Source organism: Vespa velutina, chromosome 2, assembly GCF_912470025.1.
Source record: "Vespa velutina chromosome 2, iVesVel2.1, whole genome shotgun sequence".
Classification (NCBI taxonomy): Eukaryota; Metazoa; Arthropoda; class Insecta; order Hymenoptera; family Vespidae; genus Vespa; species Vespa velutina.
The window spans coordinates 3985576-4007500 of NC_062189.1; the positions used below are offsets into that span (position 1 = coordinate 3985576).

At 36.3% G+C, this 21925-nt stretch overlaps 1 long non-coding RNA gene across 2 annotated transcripts; it reads left to right on the forward strand.

Annotated features, from left to right (window-relative positions):
* The first annotated feature begins 1401 nt into the window (after positions 1 to 1401).
* Positions 1402 to 16548, forward strand: LOC124947111. Of its 2 annotated transcripts, none has more exons than XR_007100314.1 (3): positions 1402 to 2601; positions 5243 to 5434; positions 11208 to 16548. It is a non-coding gene; the product is annotated as an uncharacterized LOC124947111 (long non-coding RNA). The 2 variants fall into 2 exon arrangements; XR_007100315.1 differs by lacking the exon at positions 11208 to 16548 and adding an exon at positions 5669 to 6349.
* Positions 16549 to 21925: the final 5377 nt, after the last annotated feature.

The following is a 21925-nucleotide window of genomic DNA, read 5'->3' on the forward strand; positions in this document are numbered from 1 at the left end:
GAAATATTTGATTACATACCTACGATGTAAACTTTATTGTATCTATATGTATATATATATATGTATGTATGTATTTATATATATATATATATACGTATACATATGTATAACTATACATAGTTATAATTTTGTACAGCCAATCCAAAGGATAATCGTATGCACGACGATATTACGCGTTTTACATTAGATTCGAACATCTGAGAGTAAATCGAAAATCAATGATTTTCTTGCCCTACATCAAAATTAATAAATTAATTTCATTTATCTTTGCGTGCTCGCACATGTTCGAATCTTTGTAGCGCGTGTCGACGCACGGTACAAATTCAGACCTTATGCCTCTAATTAAAATAGTAATGCCACACCGTAAAAATACTCGAAGACATTCTCGCTACATAAAATGCGTAGAATGCCACTCGAAGGAATTATTGTCGTTTCATAAGCATAATAAAGTTTATGAGAACTTCGTAGATTTTTCATTATCATGTTAAACAATATTGTTTTATTATTTGTCTGTCGTCTGTTTTTTCTATGTAAAATTAATGAGAAAAAAAAAGAAGAAAAAAAAAAAAAAAAGAAAAGGACACGATTATAGAGATCATCGTTGGCTAAATATGAAAGAAAAATTATGAAAAGATGTACAAAAGATACGAATAAGAAATCGAGTGGCACTGAATGTATACTATGAAACTGACACTACCTCACCAGACACCTAATATATCTCAACCACAAGACTGATTTTGAATAGTATTCCTATAAAATAAGAGATAAAGAAATAATAATAAAAAAAAAAAAAGAAAAAAAAAAAGAAAAAAAAGAAGGAAGCATAAGAAGCGAGAAGTGGAATTATAAATGAAATTTTATTCGTACAAATATGATATAGACAGTTTTTCTAAATAATTTAAGTATCGAAGGTATCGATTATATAATATTAATATTGTCACTGCGTCGCTGCCAAAAAAAAAAGCAACAACAATAACAACAACAACAAAAACAGGAACGAATAACCCATTCCTATTGTGAATATACAGTTCGAAGAAAAAAGATAAAAGAACATCCTTTGTATTATAAATCGTTTATTCGTGATTTATCGCCCTGATTTCCACACATGTAATTAAGTTAGTAAATGTTTCATCGAGTTGACTGGTCTGTCGAACTATTTTTATTATTAAAACTCACTGTTTAATCGTTTCAGAAGCCTAATCATTTCAAGACGCCTTTACCTTAAACGATAGTTCTTTTTTTCATTCTTTTATTTCTTTTTTCTTTTCTTTTTTTTTCTTTTTTTTCATAATAATTTACAAATTATACTATGTAAATATATTATTAAAAAAATAACGACGATATTCGATCGATGAATCGATTTTATTTTTTTTCTTTTTTTTTTCAAAAATCATCAATAAGACCATTGTGAGTTTATTATTCCCTGAAGGACCAAAAGGGAAGGAAAATAACGAAAAAAGTCTCGTGGATGACAAAAAGTTTTGATATTTTCACGACTCATCCCAAGTTGCATCTTGCGTCGCTACAGTGCCGCAGGAAAACGAGAAAGGAGACTATCGAAGAATATAAGAGGGGTGGATAGAACGAGAGAGAGAGAGAGAGAGAGAGAAAGAGAAAGAGAGGAAAGACCAGCAGCATAGTTGGATACTGAAAAACCACCCAATCCCTCCCTACTTTCTCTCTCTCTCTCTCTTCCCCTTCCTCCCTTCCTTTCTCTCTCATGTAGGACTAACATACGACTTGCATTCAGCCGCACCACCATTCAATTCATCGAATTTCCAAAATCTAGGATTTCTACGGGCACGCTCGTGCTCGTATAGGTGAAGAGGCTGCTGCAAGCATCACTACATCGTTGAAGAGAGAAATAGGGGAAGAGAAAATGAGAGAGAAAGAGAGAGAGAGAGAGAAAGAGAGAGAGCTGACACAGTGACACATTATGCCGTAATGTGGGGGCACGTGGCAGATGTAGCGGACTCGAGCCTAACTGGATGCATCGATGTCTCTGAAAGTGCCAATGTAAAACCGGTTCTTTCCTCGGTATAATTTCATTGCATAAATTTCCATTTTTCCGAATATCGGAAAAGATGTTAACGTGAGAATTATCGATAAAACGTTTTCAGAGATATTGTCGATCAAAGCGTTCAACAAAGGGTAAGTTGTAATATATTCAAAAGTAAAAAAGGTACCTTTAAATTCAGCATATCTTCTTTAAGGACGTATATTATTTTCTTGAAAATTGATCATAAGGTAAAGAAGTATTTCGCAATTCAATATATTTCTAACGGAAGGAAAGAAAGGGGGGAAAAAAAAAAAGTAGGCGGATTTTGGATACGGTATAAGCGATCCGAAGGGATCCACCACTTTTTGTTTGTTACATAGCGGTGCAGGCATATAAGTTTACTCCCACCGCATTGCTTCCTTTGTCAAGAACTGTGCCAACATGTCAAGAATGTCTAGCTGCACGCGGCGAAGGGGACACAATCGTGCGTTTTTCTTTTGGATGCATGCAGGGCAAGAACCGTTTTTGGGGTCAGAATCCATAAAACTCGAGGGTTTTTAGACCACGCACGCAACTACCTGAAGTAGTAGCGACGAAAATGGGTAAATATTTACGAATTCGATCGTGATTACATTTTAATATATGGCTTTTAATAATCGTAGCTGTAAACTATGTCAATAATAATTAATAAACTTCAATGGTAATACATTAAACAGAGATATTTTTTAAATTATTAAATAATGACGAATTTCAATTATCAATATATTTATGTATGTATCTATATAAATATATCTTTAATTTTTCGTTTGTCACAAAAGCTTTAAAACAAATGAATATATACCTAGAAATTCTATTTTGAAAACTTCGGTAGATTTTAAAGTATCTTTGCGAAAGCAAATAACAATAAAATTAGAAACAGGTGTTCCGTTGAAGTACTCGAAAGGATATACATACATACATACATACATACATACATACATACATACATACATACATATATCTAAGTACTCCCCAGAGATCGAAGGGAGATCTTTAAGTGGCTATAACGAGAGAGAGAAAGAAGAACGGTTTCCACGATGGTAACGAATTTTGGAAAATCCACTGCAACGAGTCCCCCGTAAATTTCTTTCCTCGCGGTGTCCAAAAGAGAATAAGAAAAATAATGGCGTCGTGTGCACGCCACGCGTCTCTAAAAGCGAAAGGAGAAAAGAAGAGGGAAAGAGGGAGTACCGAGAGGGGTGTAAACTTCCCCTTTTCCGCTTTCGCTTTGGCGTTCCTTGTTTTTTGTCTTTCCAGTAAAAAAAAAAAAAGAAAAAAAACTCCTTTATAGAGGGCAAAGCGCGCGTGCTGCCCCGAAGGAAGAAGGATGAAAGGGATCCTGACTGGCACCCTTGATCCTTAGGTGGCCTACCATTGACAATGCGCCAATCCAACGTCGCAAGAAACGCGATACCATTTACGGGTGAAACCCAAAATTACGTGAAATCCTGAAACGTACGATGCGTTTTTGTCCAGGGGAGTTTCTTGCACACCGAACGTAAGCACATTTTTAGATGAATCTGGTCTCCTTAAGAATCAATTGATCCATCGATCAAACGGTACGTATGTATGTATGTATATCGTAATAAAAATTCAATATTCGTCTTTGTTAGCTCATTTCATATACGAAATTTTATTGGAACACATAGACATTATCTTCAAATTATCCGTTCGATAGATTGCGCGAGCGTAGGATATACAATTCAAGGATTGACAATTTATATTTATAGAGATAGGTGTTGTGTTATGAAATGGAGACGTTAAAGTTAATGCATTTTAAAGTGCTTTGATACTAAATGAGAGAACATTAAGATACCTGTCGAGCTAACGTAAATTTTCCTTTACCGGCACGTCGTACGAAACGACCGATTCCATTATCGCTTGGCACTACTCTAGTCGGCTTTCTTTTCCACATCTCTAATTTTCGAAAAGAACTATATTTAAATGACTTCCCGTTTTACGGAAGTCGACTATTCTCGACATATGGTGTGGGGACAAAAAAAAAAAATTGTCGACGCCCTCTCGAATCAAGCGTGAACGAACCAAGTTTCTCTTTAAAAAAAAAAAAAAAAACAAAAAAAAAATATCTCAATGCTATCGAATTTCATAGAAATAAACCAGTTTGACCGAGTTGTTGAAATTTTTTTTTCCTTGATAATCCGTAATAAGACGAGTGCCTTTTTTCTTTCTCTTATTTCTTTTTGTTCTTTTTCTTTTTTTTTCTTTTTTTTTTTATCTCATTCTGTTTTAATCCCATTTCTAAGTTTGTTTGAAGTGTACGAAACTCTTCTTTGTATCGATCGTACATTAATCATAACGATCTTTCGTCGTGACAATAATTGAAAGAAATTTGTGAGGAATGAAAAAAGTCTACTTTTGAAAAGAGAATGAATTTTGACCGATCGCAGGGCCACACATAATATATTTTCAAAACTCGTTTTCCAACTAGAAGCTAAGAAAGAAAAAGGCCCACTAAGGGCCTTCGGTAAGGCCAGCTTCGGAGTCCTAATTATACAGCACACGCCAAATAAATGGGCATCGTTCCTCGAAGCACCGTTGCCTCTCGGAAATCGACGCTCGATTTTGGTGGCGAGAGACCAACCGGAGGACCATATGGCGAATCCTTTTGCCTCTAGTAAAAATTAGTTATAGATAAACTCTCTGTGTCCTTCAAAAATTCTCTTCTTCTACGACAGGTGGTTTTGGGACATTGGTTATATCTAACGATTGGTCAAATTAAAAAAAAAAAAAGCGACTGTTTGAAAAAAATTTAAATCGATATCGTTAGATTTGTTTACTAAGAAGTTTTTACCTGTTGCTTATATCAAATTCAATATCAACGTAGATGCTACGCTACTACTTATCGACATCATAATGTAAGATAGACATTAGATACAACCGTATCGCGTTAGACGTTAAGATAGCAGAAGGAACGCATAACAGGACAAAAACATCATTGATATTATCGTCTGGAAGAGAGCTCGTGCCTTCACACGGATCTTTATATCTTTTCACCTGCTTTTTTTCTATCTATATAAGAAGAAGACCGCGAGAACTTAGATATATCGAACGAACATCTTACAGCGTGAGCTAATGCTCACGAAAAGTCCACCTTTATGGGTGACAGGTGCCGCGTGCTAGTTAGTATCCTTTCAAGATCCGCCGAAATAGAGCTGCCGAGCGTTAAATTGATTTATCTTCGAGGTGTACCGTATGGGCGACTTCCGTTGCACGACTGCATTCTGATGGGCACGAATTTGTTCATGCCAAAGGAACAATGAAAGCAGATGCGAGACCAAACGACAACGGCAACTAAGAGACGAAGACGACCGAAAGTTAATCTTTTATATGAAAGGATGTTATATATCTCTTGGTGCATTAAGGCATAATCTAATGGTAAGTAATAAAGCAATAATGATATTCTTATCATTTAAAGATCATACGATAGGAATAAATTTCGTTGGGACTTTTTCCAATTCAACATGCCTGACTATTAATTATTAAAATTTAATAATAACGATAAAATGATAAGCATGATCGAAAATAAATTCGGCTACTATGTAATCTATTTTTAACAAGTGCGTTTTATTTATCCTCCCGTTAAACACACTTCTTTGTGTTATCCGTAAGGATCCATCGATTAAACTACAGAGCGTCTTGGAAACGGAGATTTTCAAGACTATAGAAATCGAAGAAAGGTCGCACGTAGTTCGCAGGCCTTACCTTAGAGTGTATTATACAAGCGACGACGTAGTTTCGGTAAGCAGTCACGTATCTGCGGAAAGTGCCGTGGGCTTCCGCGGGTCTTGGCGTAAAAGTAAGCCGAGGGCTCGTAAAAAGGAGGATTCGAACACGAAACGAGCCAAGGGGTTCGGTGCTTAGGTGACACTATCGAGCCAAGGGCTTGTCAAACCCCTCGAGGACCACCCCCGTAAAAAAGGAAAGAACTAACTCCTGCACGTTTGCAACACCACGCGCATCGATGTTCTTAAGCCGACTTTCTTCGAAATGTCGTCTCTGTTTTCTGTCCTTTTCTCTCGATCTATTTCTCTCTTTCTCTGTCAATTCGAAAAATCATATTGGATCAATCGACGAGTATAGATATCGTATACTTTGACTTACGTTATTTTCATACGAGACGGATTAATAAAATATATAAATAATTTGGGCATCGAGAGAAATATCTATTGATTAGTTTCTAAATAAATATATCTTTAATACGGTTAATATATTTATCTTGAAATTAACGATCGAATCTCGTATAAAATTTTATGAATTTTTTACTAAATAAAATAATCAGGATAATAAAAATATCGTATTATAATTTTAATCAAATAATTATCATCAATTTTTGTAACCTAAATTTTTCTAAATAATTTATAATAAAATTCTTACGAAAGATGTTACAATGTTTATTGTTATAACAATTTCTTCTTCTTGAATTAGATTCTTTGGACCATGAATCTGCAAGCTCGTAGTCTCTTTCATAGGCAAGGGGCCGATACGTCGAGCATTAAACAGATTCCAGGGTACGAGGAGTCGTAAAAAGGGTGTTATTAGGCTGGAAGGAACTGGTCAAAGAGAATGCAAAAGAACTATAAGAACTAAGTAGCTTCAGTCAGAATGTATTTTGAAACAAAGCATAGTTCAGTTTAAAATATGCAACAACGTATTGCCAGAATGATATTCCACGTAAACCGATCACCCTCGCGAGGATATATTGTATGAAAGTAGTATCGGAGCTTCATATTTCCTGATTTGGGGTGAACATAACTCGACTTGATATCAGTTCCACTTTATCGAAATGGTGTATACGTGGATATCTATGCGTGTACCGAAAATATATATGCTTGTTTTTACGATAGATTAAACTAAGTAAATAGAATATTATTACATTGATATTATCAATTATAATTTGACGAATATTTTTTTTATTTTAATTTTTGTTTTTTTTTTTATTTTTTTGTTTTTTCTTTCTTTGTTTGTTTTTTTTTTTTTTCTTTTTCGTGAACATTACTATTATTACAAACGAATACTTTTCTTTCTTATGGAGATATTTAATTCTTCTTGGTTTTATACGTTATCCTTGAAAAAATTGCCAAGAATCGGAATGACGAGATAGAACCTTGGAAGAAAGGATTCGGACCAGCGGACGGACCAAAGCAGGAACGAACTCACGAACGAACGAACTCACGAACGGACGGGGTAGAGAGTTGCTATAGAAACACTAATTCCGTCTCTGTCGTACTCGCGCTGCGCCGCGGCGATCCCTGCAACTGGGGGAAGAAAAAATAGCGAGGGTGAAAAACCTGGGGGTGACTCAAATAAAAAAACGGATCAATATTAACTCTTTTTTCAGGGGCGGATGGCCCACTGAGTGGGGATACCTCGACCATCCCTCCGCAACCCGCCGTCGTCGTGCTCTTCTTCCTAAACTTTCACGCTGCTGTTTCTCTCTCTCTCTCTCTCTCTCTCTCTCTCTCTCTTTCTCTCTCTCTCCTTCTCTTTTTGTCTCACTTTTACTCTTTCTTTCCTTCCATCGTTCTCCTTTTATCTTACGGTCCTGTTTAGGGATTCTTTCTCTTTCACCCTTCTCTCGCTCTTACATCCACCCTAGTTCACCTCTTTTTACTCTTCTTTCGAATTCGTAAGCGACGAGCTCCTAGGACGAATATGAAATTAGCTTCAGGAGTATTGTCAGCAAGAACAAACGTTCTTTTCTTTTTCATATGTGAAGAATTATTTTTATTCCTGATTTGGACACCTGTTGGAAATGGTACTTGGAGAAAGCATTTGTCCTGAGGGTTTATACGATTATACGATCATATACCTTGGCCTGATTCCCAATGATACGAAATAGAATATTTTATCATTTTCCTGTTTAAAAACAAAAATAAGACAATGCAAAGGATATGTAGAAAATAGGGGCAATTTAAAGATTCAAACCGATTGGAGATCCCTTCCTATACATTCCAAAGCACGGAACGTGGAATTATCGATGATCGTCGTTGGCCGAGTTTCTCGAAGTCAGCGAGTGCGTCCTTGACTTCCGGCCCTTTTACAACCCTTCTTTGCATTCAGTGGCCTCGAAAGCCTACCCTTTTAACCCTCCGCGTCCTCGCCTCTGTGACCAAAAGAACCCCAAACAAACAGGCATTTCCATGGTTACGCGCAATTACTAGGGTTGACCAACGACTAACTACCCGCCTTTGAGTTTCCACCTTGATCACCGAGGCAATGCAAGAGCGAAAAGATTCAGAGGGTCTTCAAATTGAACAAGAAAAAAAAAAACACGAGAAGCGTAGCACGTAACTCGGCCCTTCCTTTTGATCAGAACGAGAGAGAGCCAGCCAATATGCAGTAAATTCGCACGATGCCTGGATTTTGATCTGCATTCGATCCTACGTTCGAGAAAAGCATCCTTTTTATGGTTTATATTTATGGAGATGCTACGATGACACTTGTTAACCATAATCGCCCACGATATCGTGAGAAAACATGATCTTTTTTTATTTTCCTTGTATAAACACACTGAAATTATTCGATATGCAATAATAACGAGACGTTTATCAAAAAAGAATTTTCTTATCATTTGCACTCGATATTCAAATCAAATTTCTTTCTGTAAATTCAATTTATTCACTTATAAATAAGTATTCAAAATATATTTGATTGAATCTATAAAATAATATTTTATAAAAGTGAAGATAAATTTAAAGGCAATATATTCACATGTTTTATTCACAATATACATATTTTAAAAATTTTATATATATGCAATATTAAGATTATATGCCACGTGTTATAAGACGCATATATACGTATATCTCATTCACGATAGCAGTTGACAATGGGAGTTTGGAAGAAAAAAAAAATCAATGATATCGATTCTATTGGTACTCAAAGCATTTAAAGGCCGAACTATGCAAGTTCAAGGTCAATCATCACGCTGGATTCAATGGCACCATCGGTTTGGACCATATGTGCCTTTCGAAATTATATTCCATCTGTATTATTTTTTTCGTTTTTCATTTCTTTTTTTCCAATTAACAAATAATTATATTTAATGATATGAATATATTATATATTTGTTGAAAAAATATAATAATTATAAAAGTCAAGATTCGATGAGAGGCAGAAGAAAATATGGCCGTACGATAAAATTTCAAATATCTTTTGACATTGAAGTAACTCGATCATCTCGAAGTAACATTCTCAACGTCAATTTATACTTTACTTCCTTCAAAAGTCTTCAGACTCGTCTCATCCAATTAATATTATCTGACAAAGTTCGAAAAGCTTGTTACCGATCTCCCTACTCAAATTTTATAGTATACGATCTTGGGCAAAACCATTTCTTCACGATTCTCAACTGAACATTGCCGATATTATTTGCAAACGATCGCTATGTCAGGACACACCCTACCCTTGCCTTGCCTCTTTTACGAGGTTTCAAGCTTGGGACTCGAGAAGCGAGAGCAACTCACAATGGAGGAAGGCCTGTACGGAAGATATTTTATCGTTCATGGGTGGAGTACCATGGCGTACCGCACGACCGATTTGCATAATAGTAGCGAATATACTCTGGTGATATACCGACTTGGATGATCGTATAGGTGTACGTAGAATAACAGGCCGGTGTTCGCGCGCGAAAACTCAGAGTGATTTATGCAAGGACTCCGACATCTCGCAGAATCGCAGACAAGACTACGCAAACGAACTTCGGTAAGGCGACACTTTCGTTAGTTGTCTCTCCTTTTCTCTTTTATACGACTAACAATGAGAAAGAGAGAGAGAGAGAGAGAGAGAGAGAGAGAGATGGAGAGAAGAAGAGAGTGTTACTTTCAAGAGTGGACGTCGTTCGAGCATTAGAAATACGATTAATCAAGGATAAGTAAAAGGCATCGAAGGACCGACAAATCGATCATTCTCCTGGCATAATTAACGATATGCAAACGAGTTAAACGAATCACAGTGTACTAACATAATTGGATTCGTTCGTTTGCTGACTCTGACAATAAGATTAAATCAAGAATCGTGATCGAGCGTCTAATAATATTATATTATATCCTTTCATTTAAATATTTTCATTAACTTTACACGAATTTAATATCTCTTATTATGATTTAATGACTTTGTTATTATACATGAAGCATCTATTTTAACCATCGGAAAGAGTACCATTTTAACAATATCTATTTCTTTTGGAAAAACGCTTGAGCATAACGGAAACTCGTTTCTTTCTCCTTTCGCTATCTTACCGAGTCTCTAGAGCGGAGATAATGAAAAAAGTACGCGAATACGCGTATCTCGCGACTGTAATTGCCGTTCCTGAATTAAATAAAAAAGAAGAAAAAAAGAATCGAGTTGAATAGGCAAAGAAAGAGAGAGAGAGAGAGAAAAGAAAGGAGGGAAAAAAAGAGAGAGAAAAAGAGAGAAGAGAATATAAGAAAAATAAGAAAGAAGAATAAGAAAAAGAGGAGGAGGCCGGTGAAAGGAGCGATTCCAGCGAGACTGCCCCTAGTTCTCTTCTTCTTCCCTTACGGAGGGCATGACGGAGGGTCGAAGTCGTCTCTGCGACGACCACCCGGCATATCATTACCCTCGCTCCCCTCCCTCCAACCCTCTTACCCTTCCACTCGGTGCTTCTCCCTCCGTCTTCGGCTTGGCGGCCTCCTTCTCTCGCACTTTCACCCTTCCATCTTCTCCGGTAGCGACCCTCCGTGCTTCGATTCGCGCTGGCTATATCCTCCCTCGTCGACGTCCACCCCGTCTCACTCCCCCTCCTCATCCTGCCTTTTCACCCTTATCACCACCCCCTGTAAGAATGCTCCACGGTGGGGGCAATATGGCCGCCACCTTGCACGCTGGATACATTACGATCACGTTGCTTAATTACGCAAGATACTTCCAAGGGGATGATATCCTTCCCATTCGTAAGTACGGCGAATCGCGAACTTTCCTCCCTACGGAATGCGATAAAGGACACGTGGAAGAAAGTCTCAGAAAAGATTCTCTGACCTTCGTCCTTTCCGAAAGAAATCCTTTCTTTCCTTCTTTCAACTCTTCTCTCTCTCTCTCTCTCTCTCTCTCTCTCTCTCTCTCTCTCTCTCTCGCTCTTTCTCATTCTCTCTATTCTTTTACATTACTTTTTTTTTTTTTATTTTAGATACCTAATCTACTTCACGCTTCAATTCGTGAACGAATGTGGATAAAAGAAGATCTCGGAGGGCGTGTCGAAGAGCAGAAACTTTCGTATAAATTTGTGTTAACGATCGACAAAGTTACAAAAGCGTATCATTTAACGGGAAAGATAAATTATTTATGTACATTGATTACAATTAATTTCATTCGTTTCATTGATAAAGATTAATCGTACTTTATTAAGTCATTGATTTATTTAATGTCGTTCCAAAAAATTTTGTTACGATATCTATCGTTATGTTTTCAATATTTTTTCGAAGATAATATGACCAAACAGATTGTATAATAATATTCTGTACTATACTCTCTTTCATCGGTAACAAGCTTTTATGCAGTGAATAATCAATCAACCCTTTAACGACAACCGCCGTTATAACGGCAGACTTCTTTTTCTCTCTTCCTCTCTATTCCCCTTTTCGTACCTAGCACCACTCCGACTCAGCTATATAATGTATCTACACTTTTATAGACCAAGTACCCCACGTTGCCAAGTTCGCGCATACGACCTGCATTAATCAACCGCCCACCGAAAAAAAAAATCCATATCTCATCAACTATTTAAGCGTCCTCCTCTTCCATCGCCATCAAGCGCTACTGTACTTCGAGAGAAAAAATTAAAAATTAAAATCACAATTTCCCGTCCGTTAGCTACTTCTCTGTTTCTCTACCTCCTTTCTTACTTTCTCTCACTCTCTCTCTCTCTCTCTCTCTCTCTCTCTCTCGCGCGCGCGCTTGTATCACGAGCCTATCGAAGAAGAATATCACAGAAAATGGAAGGTAGGAGGTAAAGAAAACAAGATGGTAAGAATGGTAAAATAGAAGGAAAAAAAAAATAAAGGACGAGGACCGGTCGATGACAAGCTAGGACGAAGAGATACAAAGAGATAGAAAGAGAGAAAGGTGAAAAAAAAGGAGATAAAAGAAAAGATGCTCAACGTAAATCATAAAAAAGAATGCGCGCATAAAAAAGTCAAGGTTTGGTCTTCTCGAAACTGAAAAAAAGGATATAGCTAGGTAAAACGAAGAAATCCACATTATATAAACGAAGTATAGGCAATAAAGTGAAAATCGTATTATAAGGTAAAATGTATAAGGTCGATGTAAAACCGGATGTTACAAAATATGACAGGTTTAGTATACTTTTTACTCCAATTATATATAGATGTTGTTCTTAATTCAAGAACTTTTTCTCCAAGTGTCTAAAGGCCCACTATTTCATTTCAAGGTTTTTTTATAGACATGTTCGTGGAACATCTTTTAAAACGTCTACACAATTTTACGTTGAAACGAAAATTAAATAATCGAAAAAAAAAAAGATTCCATAAAAAGAAAAAAAAGAATAAATAACGAAAATTGGGATGGGCAACCTTGAAAAAAATTAATTTTTATGAATGAGAAACGATTTCGTGTTTTCTCACTTTATCTACATAAGTTAACATTCGTTCGAGTTACCTTGCAACCCTCCACGTATTCACGTCGGAATGCAGTGTGGTGCGGTTTAACCTACATACGCGTCTTTAACGAGATTCTTCCAGCGTCATGCACTTTGCCCTGGACATGAGCAGAAACGAGGCATAGAGGAGCGTGCGATCATTGGAAGAGAAAGAATTTCAAATTCGGGTCGATGAACCCTTTTCGGTGAAGGCTTCAAAGTAGAAGAAGCGAGGAACGTAGGGCGAAAGGATTCGTCCCTTCCATCCGCGCGAACCCACACGGATCTGTGCCACGGAGGGGTTGAAAAAAATGTATTGAGTGATCGTGGGTGAGTCACTACTATCGGCTGGGGTGATAGCGCCTGGGGTGAGGCAAGCGGACTTTTTATCTACAGGGATTTGCAGCGAGCCTAGGTCCGGTTGCACCCTCATACCTAACTCTGCCAGCCGTACCATCGACCCAGGAGAAAGGATGGTACAAGAGACAGAACGAAAGAGAGAGAGAGAGAGGGAGAGGGAGAGAAAAAAAGAAATTATTCATGAGATGCGCGCAACTTCTGTCCATAGGCCTTTGCTACTTGTGCTTCGATCACCACTACCGCTACCACTACCATCCATTTGGGAAGGGTTGTTCGAGAGATTTGTTACGGGGATTTCTAAGGTTCATCGATAATTCCACTACCGTACCGGAATCTGCTTGTAAAGGAAATATCCGTAACAATTCTGAATAAAAGAAAGAGAGAGAGAAAGAGAGAGAGAGAGAGAAAGAGAGAGAGAGAGAGAGAGAAAATTAGTATGCATAATATCAAGTGGAGCAAACCCCGTCCCGTGAGAGAAAGAGGATGATCTATTACGGGTAAAAGAAAATCGTGAGATAATATTAAGCACTCGTGATTATAACAATAGATGAAATTATCAAAAGAATCGAAGAAAGAAGTTTCCATAAGGAAAAGGGAAGAGAAAAATGGAGGATGAAGAAAAGGGAAAGAGTCTACGAAATTTCTGCTGAAACGGCCGGTTCTTAGCATGCCGACTTTTTTTTTTCTACGGAGGCCAATTGCCAGAACGAATAAAATTTGGATGAGTAATGAGGCCGACGATGCCATTTAACATTTTGTAATCAGAGATTCAACGCGGAGGGTGTTCGCGCGACGAAGAAGGGTACGCTGTACGTTCCTTAGGATTGTACTCTCAGCATAAAAAGTGCACCCCCACGGTATTTCATTCGCAACCACTACCACTACCATCACCATCACCAGCACCACCATCATCAACATTATTCTGGTTCTAGGCAGTGTCCTTAATGTCGTACGAGGCAGCCGGTGCGCGCGCGTAAACCTAGTTCGTGCCGGCAGCAGCGCCAAGTAATTTCGCTTAAAAACGTAATTAGTGTGCCTCGAGATGGGGTTGAGGAAAAAAATCGTTAGGGGTAGCCAAGTTTTTTTCATCGCGTGGGGTGCGGACCGAGGTATGGCGATGGGCAAGTAAGGGTGCCTTCGCCCGAAGACTGGGGTCCCACCCTTTGCCTCGCGCGTCGCTTTGCCCGCGTATCTTTCTTTCCTGATCAAATCTTTGGGGTGGACTTCTCGAGTGCGCCAGAGCAACTCGCCCGTAGGATATCGAGCCGTACGTCTTCGATACTGTAAGGAACTTGAAAGGGTAGAGAAAAGGGAGTAAAGAAGAGAGTGCAAAGGGAAAGAGGAAAGAAGGTGGATAGGAAAAGGAAGATGGTTGGGCATGGAGGGTAGGAAGAGAGTTACATGACTAGATTGATAGGCAGAAAAGAAAAGGGAAAAACTTCGCATGGAGAAAGCAAGGTTCACACTCGTATTCTTGATCATATCGTATATATTCCTATTTTTCTATATTCTTCTCAATTTACGTAGGCCAGATACACGGATAGTATATTCAATAAAATTGCATCGAAGAAAATACCAATATAGTAATATTTGATCTATTCTACCGTAATCAAATTGGAAATGTACGAGTTCCATGTTAAAAAGAGAATTGATAAATGCAATTAAATTATATTGCAGGGAAAAAAAAAATAAGCTGAATAGAATGACAATCATAGGGTATTAAAATTTCTTCCTTCTCATGGAACTATAGATCCAGAAATAATTTTCACGTGATATGCGTATGATGACGTCGGACTAACGAAATCTATGAATGAAAAGTGACACCCCTCGATATTGGTCGTGCAACGCCCAAAGCGTTATGCATCACCTTCGTAACGCCCTCGCTGGATCGAGTGCAGATCGATTTGACACAAAAAGCACGATATCCTGTGAAAGCCCCTACATACTTTTTAAAGACCTATACGATGGACCCTTGCATCATTTTTATACCACTTTGTCTCCGCAACGCGTGTCTACGCTATTAATCGTCGAGACTTTGTACAATTTCGATAAGCCTTTTTCCTTTCGAGTAGGCACTTCGATGATCAAAAGAACGAATCGATTCGATGAAATCAAATTGGACGGGGACACGAGACGGTGTCCTGTTAGACGTTTAAATTCACTAAAAAGAAGAAAAGGAGAAAAAAAACAGAAGAAAAAAAAGATAAAGGTAATTTCGTATCATTTTCTCACTACTATCTATCTCTCTTTTACTCTGCGTTCTCTTTTCTTTCGTACAAAGAAAACGAACGTAAAGAAAAATAAATGTTGGTAAAAGAAAAGTGCCAGAGGCTGCAGCATAAACACCCTGTCAAGTATACGGCACCTGAGGCCACGAATTATAGGTTCATACTCTTACAGTGGATTTACGCAGGTACGAATTTGCGTTACCACCCTCACGCCTTTTCCCTTAGTACCAATATCAACGCAAAAATGTACTTCGGTTCGAACACTAAAATCTGATATTAATGATAACTGAAAAATCTTGACGGTGAATATCGGACCAATATTTTTTTAAAGAATACATTTATATCTATGAAGTACAACTCCGTTTACAAATTTGATAATGCATTAATTATTTAATATACGATAATAAATTATTTTCACATAGAGCAAGCATCGGTTATTTTTTAAAATTCTTCAGTATATAAATTTTTAATGGTTTATAAAGAACTTATAAAAAGAGAGAGAGAGAGAGAGAAACTATCACGTACAGTAAAAATTCCGAATGTTATAAAATGGTTCACCATTAAATGAGAAATGAAGATAAGTGCATACGTGAGCTTCTTCCTTCTGTGTTTTCTTTTTTTCTTTTTACATTTTGATTCGCAAAAGAGAGTAAGCGAAGAAAGAAGGAAAACGAAGAACACGAAACTCTTCTGTTAACGGACGTGGATAGTAAAAGAAAAAACAAAAAAAAATGAAGAGAAAAATAAAGAAATATAAGAAGATAAAGAGTAAAAGAAATAAGAACAACGTGGCGCGAAAGTCTGATTACAAATTTATCAAGAAACAGTTCTTGGAACGTTGGTCTTCTTAGCAAAGGGTCGAACCTTTAAATTCACCTTCGACCTCCGCCGTCGCGGCGAATCTTTTGCCCATCTTCGAAAGGGCGCGAGTTAGGTGAGAAGGAGGATGGAGAAAGTGATGGTGAGGAAAGAAGAGAGTGAGAGAAAGAGAAAAGAAACGGTAGGAAAAAAAGTAGAGAGTAAGTTTACTTCTGGACTCATTGGCAAGGGCTGATGGAGAAAGGGCCGATGTTGGAAGGACAAGGGAAGGGCCGATTGAAGCAGACAGGATGTTTAATTCAAAGAAACTGGAGACACGCCCCGCTAACTACGGAACGAGCTCGAAGACGTCGACCTTCGAAAGAGAAAAATTCGAAGAAGATACAGCCGCGATTCTCTTTGCCCTCGCAAATCTTGGGTTCTGCTCAGTAATTGGTTTCTCTCTTTCTCTCTCTCTCTCTCTCTCTCTATCTATCTCTCTTTTGAAAGCAGTATATTCATTGAAAAAGAAAAAGAAAGAAAAAGAGAGGATTATCGTACTCTTTTTGCTGAAAAAAATCATTCCGATTAGTTCCCATCGTTTCTTTTATTGTTACTATCCTTTTTTTTTTTTTTTTTTTTAAGCGAAACGAACCCTTCGTCAAAAAGGAAGTCACGTACATATAATATATCTTTATGTGTTACTTAAAAACATAAACGTTTTTATCGAGATTAGATTACATTTATACGAGCAAATTTCACTTGACATGGTAGAAGCATGAAATATCGCCATCGCAGAACGTCTACCATTTTGTCTCGAATGCAGCAATTACTGAGGTTGCATTGCATGGTTCGCATGCAGTGCGCATGCCTCGCGAATGAAAGGGTTAAAGGGCTTCCCACCCCTTTGGCCAAGGCGAGGCTTAGAATCGTATGACTTCCATTTCACACGCCTCTTTCTTTCCCTTCACTTCTAATACCTATGTCTTAAGTTTAAGAGAAAGAAAAAGTTTCTTGGAAAAAAAATTTTAGATATCTTCGTCTAATTTCGATTGAAATTTTTAACTATCTTTTTATTTTATATTTTATACGAATTAAATATGTTTAAGAATTTCTTCTTTCTATAGTCAAATATCGTTACATACGTAATATATTTTCTTTTATATTTACATTTTTATTTTATCATTATACATTTTTTATTTTATAAATTAATTTGATCGCGTACAAACTCAAAAGAGAAAAACTTTAATAAGATTCATAAAAGGCGTAACGCATTATGTCGATTTGCGACCGCCGTCTCGAGGCTCTCACTTTTTATTAGAACAGAAAGTTTTTTTCTTTCGTTTTTTGTTGTTCCTTCGAAACCCTTCCAACCCACGTCACGAGCTCGTATACACGCGCGTCCACGTGGCAACCCTTTTTTTCAAACGTAGTTTAGAAGGTAAAAAGTAACCCGGTACGAAACTGTAAGGCACGTGGATCGAAACGCGTCGTTTAGTTTTGTGCACGACGATCGAAACACGTCGGAGAAAAAAAGTAATCGAAAAAATTCGTCGAGACAATAGACCTAGCGCAGCTGGTTAAACGCGGAAGGGTTGCCGATTAGCATAAAAGGGCACGATTACACGATTACGCGACTCAGACGTATGGGTGCCAAAGCGTTTTTTTTCCTTTGGGTGAGAGGGGGGGGGGTGGTAGGGGGTCTGCCACTCCGCCTCAAACGAAAAAACATACACGTCTAAAAGCCCATTGCGATTGTGGCTTTTTATACGTTTATATACAAACTCACAACCTCCCACTTTGGTAATGGGACACTGCTTATTTGTATAAGATATCGTGACTGTTTTCTTTCTTAATTTGCATAGGAAAAAAAAAATCTTGTGGAGGCTAATAATAATCAGAGCTACTGTTAAAGTAGATCCGAGTATTTATAATGCGATAGAAGTCAAGGTAAAAAAGTACTTGCGAAATATTTGTTTTTCTATTATGGTAATTAAAAAAAAAAAAAAAAATATTTAGCGCGTTCTTATAGATATTTCTTTTTCCTTTTTTTTTTTTTTGCGATACAAATTAATAGTTAACGCCCATAAAAATATTACAAGTTCGAAAAGCTCGCTTTTTGTGATAAAAAGATAAATCATAGAGGCAGCGTAGCAGAAAGAACGACGTAAATCGAAAAACCGAAAGAGGGTAACCAAAAATTGTCGATAGAGTTATAAAGGTGGGCTCTACCGCCTCCCTGCTGGCCACCCCTCGTACATACATACAACACGTATGTATCCCATGCCACAAAACAGACACAGGGATGAGCACCCTTAAATCGCAAACAACAATACATTATTTATATCTTACCCTTTACTGTTGGATCAGGCACGCGAATTTCTTTGTGATCGGTACGAATCATCACTTTTTTCTTCAAACAATTTGTAATCACTTCATTCTATGAATTATCTCATGATACTTTTATTAATCATTTATCTAAATAGAAATATATCGTTGAGTTATCGAAAAATTATAGTTAGAAAAAAGATCATGGATTGATTCAACGAATTTTTCGCACGATCACGACCAACGTCTGACTTTCTAACGCCCTAAATTTTTACGAAAGCAGTAAAGAAAAGTTGACAAAGAAAAAAGAAATATAAGGTCCTCAAAATTACAGACTACAGGGTACTATTCTAATTTTTTAACGGTTACATTGCACCGTCGGCTTCCACGTAGAAAACGAATCGATGATTTTGTTACTCGTTTACTTTCTTTTGCATCGTTTCTTTCTCGTATAATTTTTTTTTCTTTTTTTTTTCTTTTTTTTTTCTTCTTGATTCGTTTTATATGACATCCTCCTTGTACCTTCGAAAAAAGTTCCTGATCGACCTAGACGGAAAACGAAAGTGAGAGGTAAAGTGTATGGAATAGGAAGAGAGGAAAAAAAAACAAAGAAAAAAGAAAAGAAAAGCGATGACGATTCTCCTGTTCGCACACATTCTCAATCCGCGGTAACGCCAGAAAGAAATACGCTCGTTAAATTACAACAGTTACCGAACATGGAGTCTCCCAAATAAAAGCGGGGCAGTAGAGCGAGCAAAGACTCGATGGAAAGAGGGTGAACTTTATATGCATACGAGAGAACATTCAAACGTCAATCAAGTATCGACGCATTTCGAGAGCTCTGTCTCCCGGAATCGAACGTTTTTCCCGAAAAAATTTACGTACTCATTCACGCCACTCGTCGCTGGACGCGCGATGTTAACACAAAATATATATATATATATATATATATATATATAAATGTATATGTGTGTGTGTGTGTGTATGTATAGTTGAAAAGTAGAGAGGGAGGAAACGCGGGCAGGAAGTCTGTTTGCTTTTTCATCTCTCTTGACTTTATATTCGAGAGCATATTTTTTGCACCAACCGTCACGCATTGTTAACATCAACTTACCATTTTTTTCTTTTCTTCTTAGTAACGTGCACTCGTTTCCTCGTCAATAATGGTAAAAAAGTGAAGCTGAGAATAAGAGAGAGAGAGAGAGAGAGAGAGAGAGACATTGACTGCTCGAGTTTTTCAACTTTTTTTGCATGAAAAATTTTAAGAAAAACGTCTAATCTCGTAAGAGACTAGCAAAGTATGATTCACGGTAATATAAAATATATCATTCATTTAATAATCTCATTTTTGTAAAATAGATTTGCTTACGCGATTTTATATATAAAGGATTAAAAAAATTATTCATTATTCGCGATTAGATATACAGTACGTTCATGTTAAATGTATACGCGCAATTATTTCCTTAAGTATTAAAAATGCAACAAAAAAAAAAGAAAAAAGAAAAGAATGTTTCAGACGAAAGGGATGATAATTGTTTGACTTTGCGATGACCTTGAAGAATCCTGATGAAGGTCGGACTAAAGATTCACAAATTTGATTATTGTAGTTCTATACAATTTGAATAAGAGATATATAAATAATTTATATGACGCGACAATATATCAAATGTTACACTCTGTCAGCGATAAAGTATACGTTCGGTCTACGATTAAGTGCGCACTTGCATTCTGACTGGCCATATAGCAGCAAACGTATTCACGGACGGTGCTGACGTAGGGAAAGGATTAAATATGAGATAATTTTATCGATAGGAAAAAAAAAAAAGAAAAAAAGAAGCGGTACAGTGATTGGCAGAAAATCAATATAATCGTGATATGATTCACAGAGAATCAAACGATTTTGTTATTTTTTAGAATGAAATAGGTAGATATATGAAAATATAGCGAAATAATAAACTATTTAACAAAAGTTACTCATTTCGTTCTTTCTAATTAATTAGCTTCATTTTACGTTGAAATATATTAAAATCAATATTACTCTCAATTCTTAAGCTAAGATCTCCTTGTCATAAAAGACGTACAAACGTAGTTATATCAACAGACTGAAAAAAGTAAATGCAAAAAATATTAGATAAAACGTATGAAAGACTTGTCAATTGTATTACACGGAAATAGAACGGAAAAAAGTAGATATTATTATTCGAGAAAAAAAAAAGATACAATACTCATGTAAAATAAAGAGAATAATGTTAATGTTAATAAACAATTCTCGATAAATGTTTATATCTAACAACAATGAATGCAATATTAGGAACAAAAAATAATAAATGTTATTATCAATAAATCAAATTGCAAATTCATCTCGTTAAACAATATTAAACGTTTTTCAATTTTTTTTTCTTTTTTTTTTTTTTTTTTTACCAAAAATTCGAGATAATAGAAAATCGTTCATGCTAAGTTAAATTGTAAACAATTCCGATTTTGTCATTAAAGAAAACGATGACATAAGCATTTATTATTAAATTGCCAAATAAATACTTTATCAGACACAATACATAAATCAGAAACTGTAGGTTTATCATTAAATGGTTTCATGAGTCTATATATGAATTGTATTAATCATTTAAAAAACATTTTTAGTGATTGGGAAGAAAAAATTAAAAAAAAAAAAAAAAAAAAAGAGAGAAAAAAGAAATTATAACTGCTATTTTAGAAAGAAAAAAAAATAAGATAAATTAAATTAATAAAAATTTCAAATATGTGAAGTAACGAGAACATACTAATCTTTGCATACATATAAATTAATTTTGACAAACGTACGTCTTTAATTAATTTATATACTAATATTTATATGTTATTATTATTAATTTATATATTATTATTTATATATATATTATTATTTATTAACATCATATTTAAAAAAATGTTCATAATTTATTGTAACGCGAACTATAATCCAATAGAATAATTGTGAAAAATATTGTTAAATATTGTTAATATTTTATGACATATTAATATATTATTTGTTATACTATATGTAATATATAAATATTTTGCATATTTGTATATTTTTTATGTGTATAAATGTCATATGTTTTTTATATATTTATCTTTCATAAACATCCGTATTCTATTGGTAATGTAAACTCTAGTGAATGTTATGTGCAATTTCATATTATTCCGGTGAGTTTTTGGGAGCGCGAACGCATTACTATCGCTCCGTAGACATTTTACAGAAAGTTAGAAAAGCGATGGTGATGGGTTGAGCTCTGCTCGTCCGTTTCACATTTCCAGCATTCGTTGAATGGAAGAAAACATATATCAGGTCCGCCTCGCCATGGAGTCTGGCGTTATATCACTTTTGCATTTATAAGGCTGTCACTGTCGGCTCGTACCCGACCATTTGTGAAAGGGGTATTATGTTCTAATAATGGGCGACATGCCGCGTCAAATTCATCCGGTAAAATGGAAACAGGTTGACGTTTATTTTGTTCAGGAAGGCTTGCGCACGATTGGGACTCGCCAAAAGATAAAGCT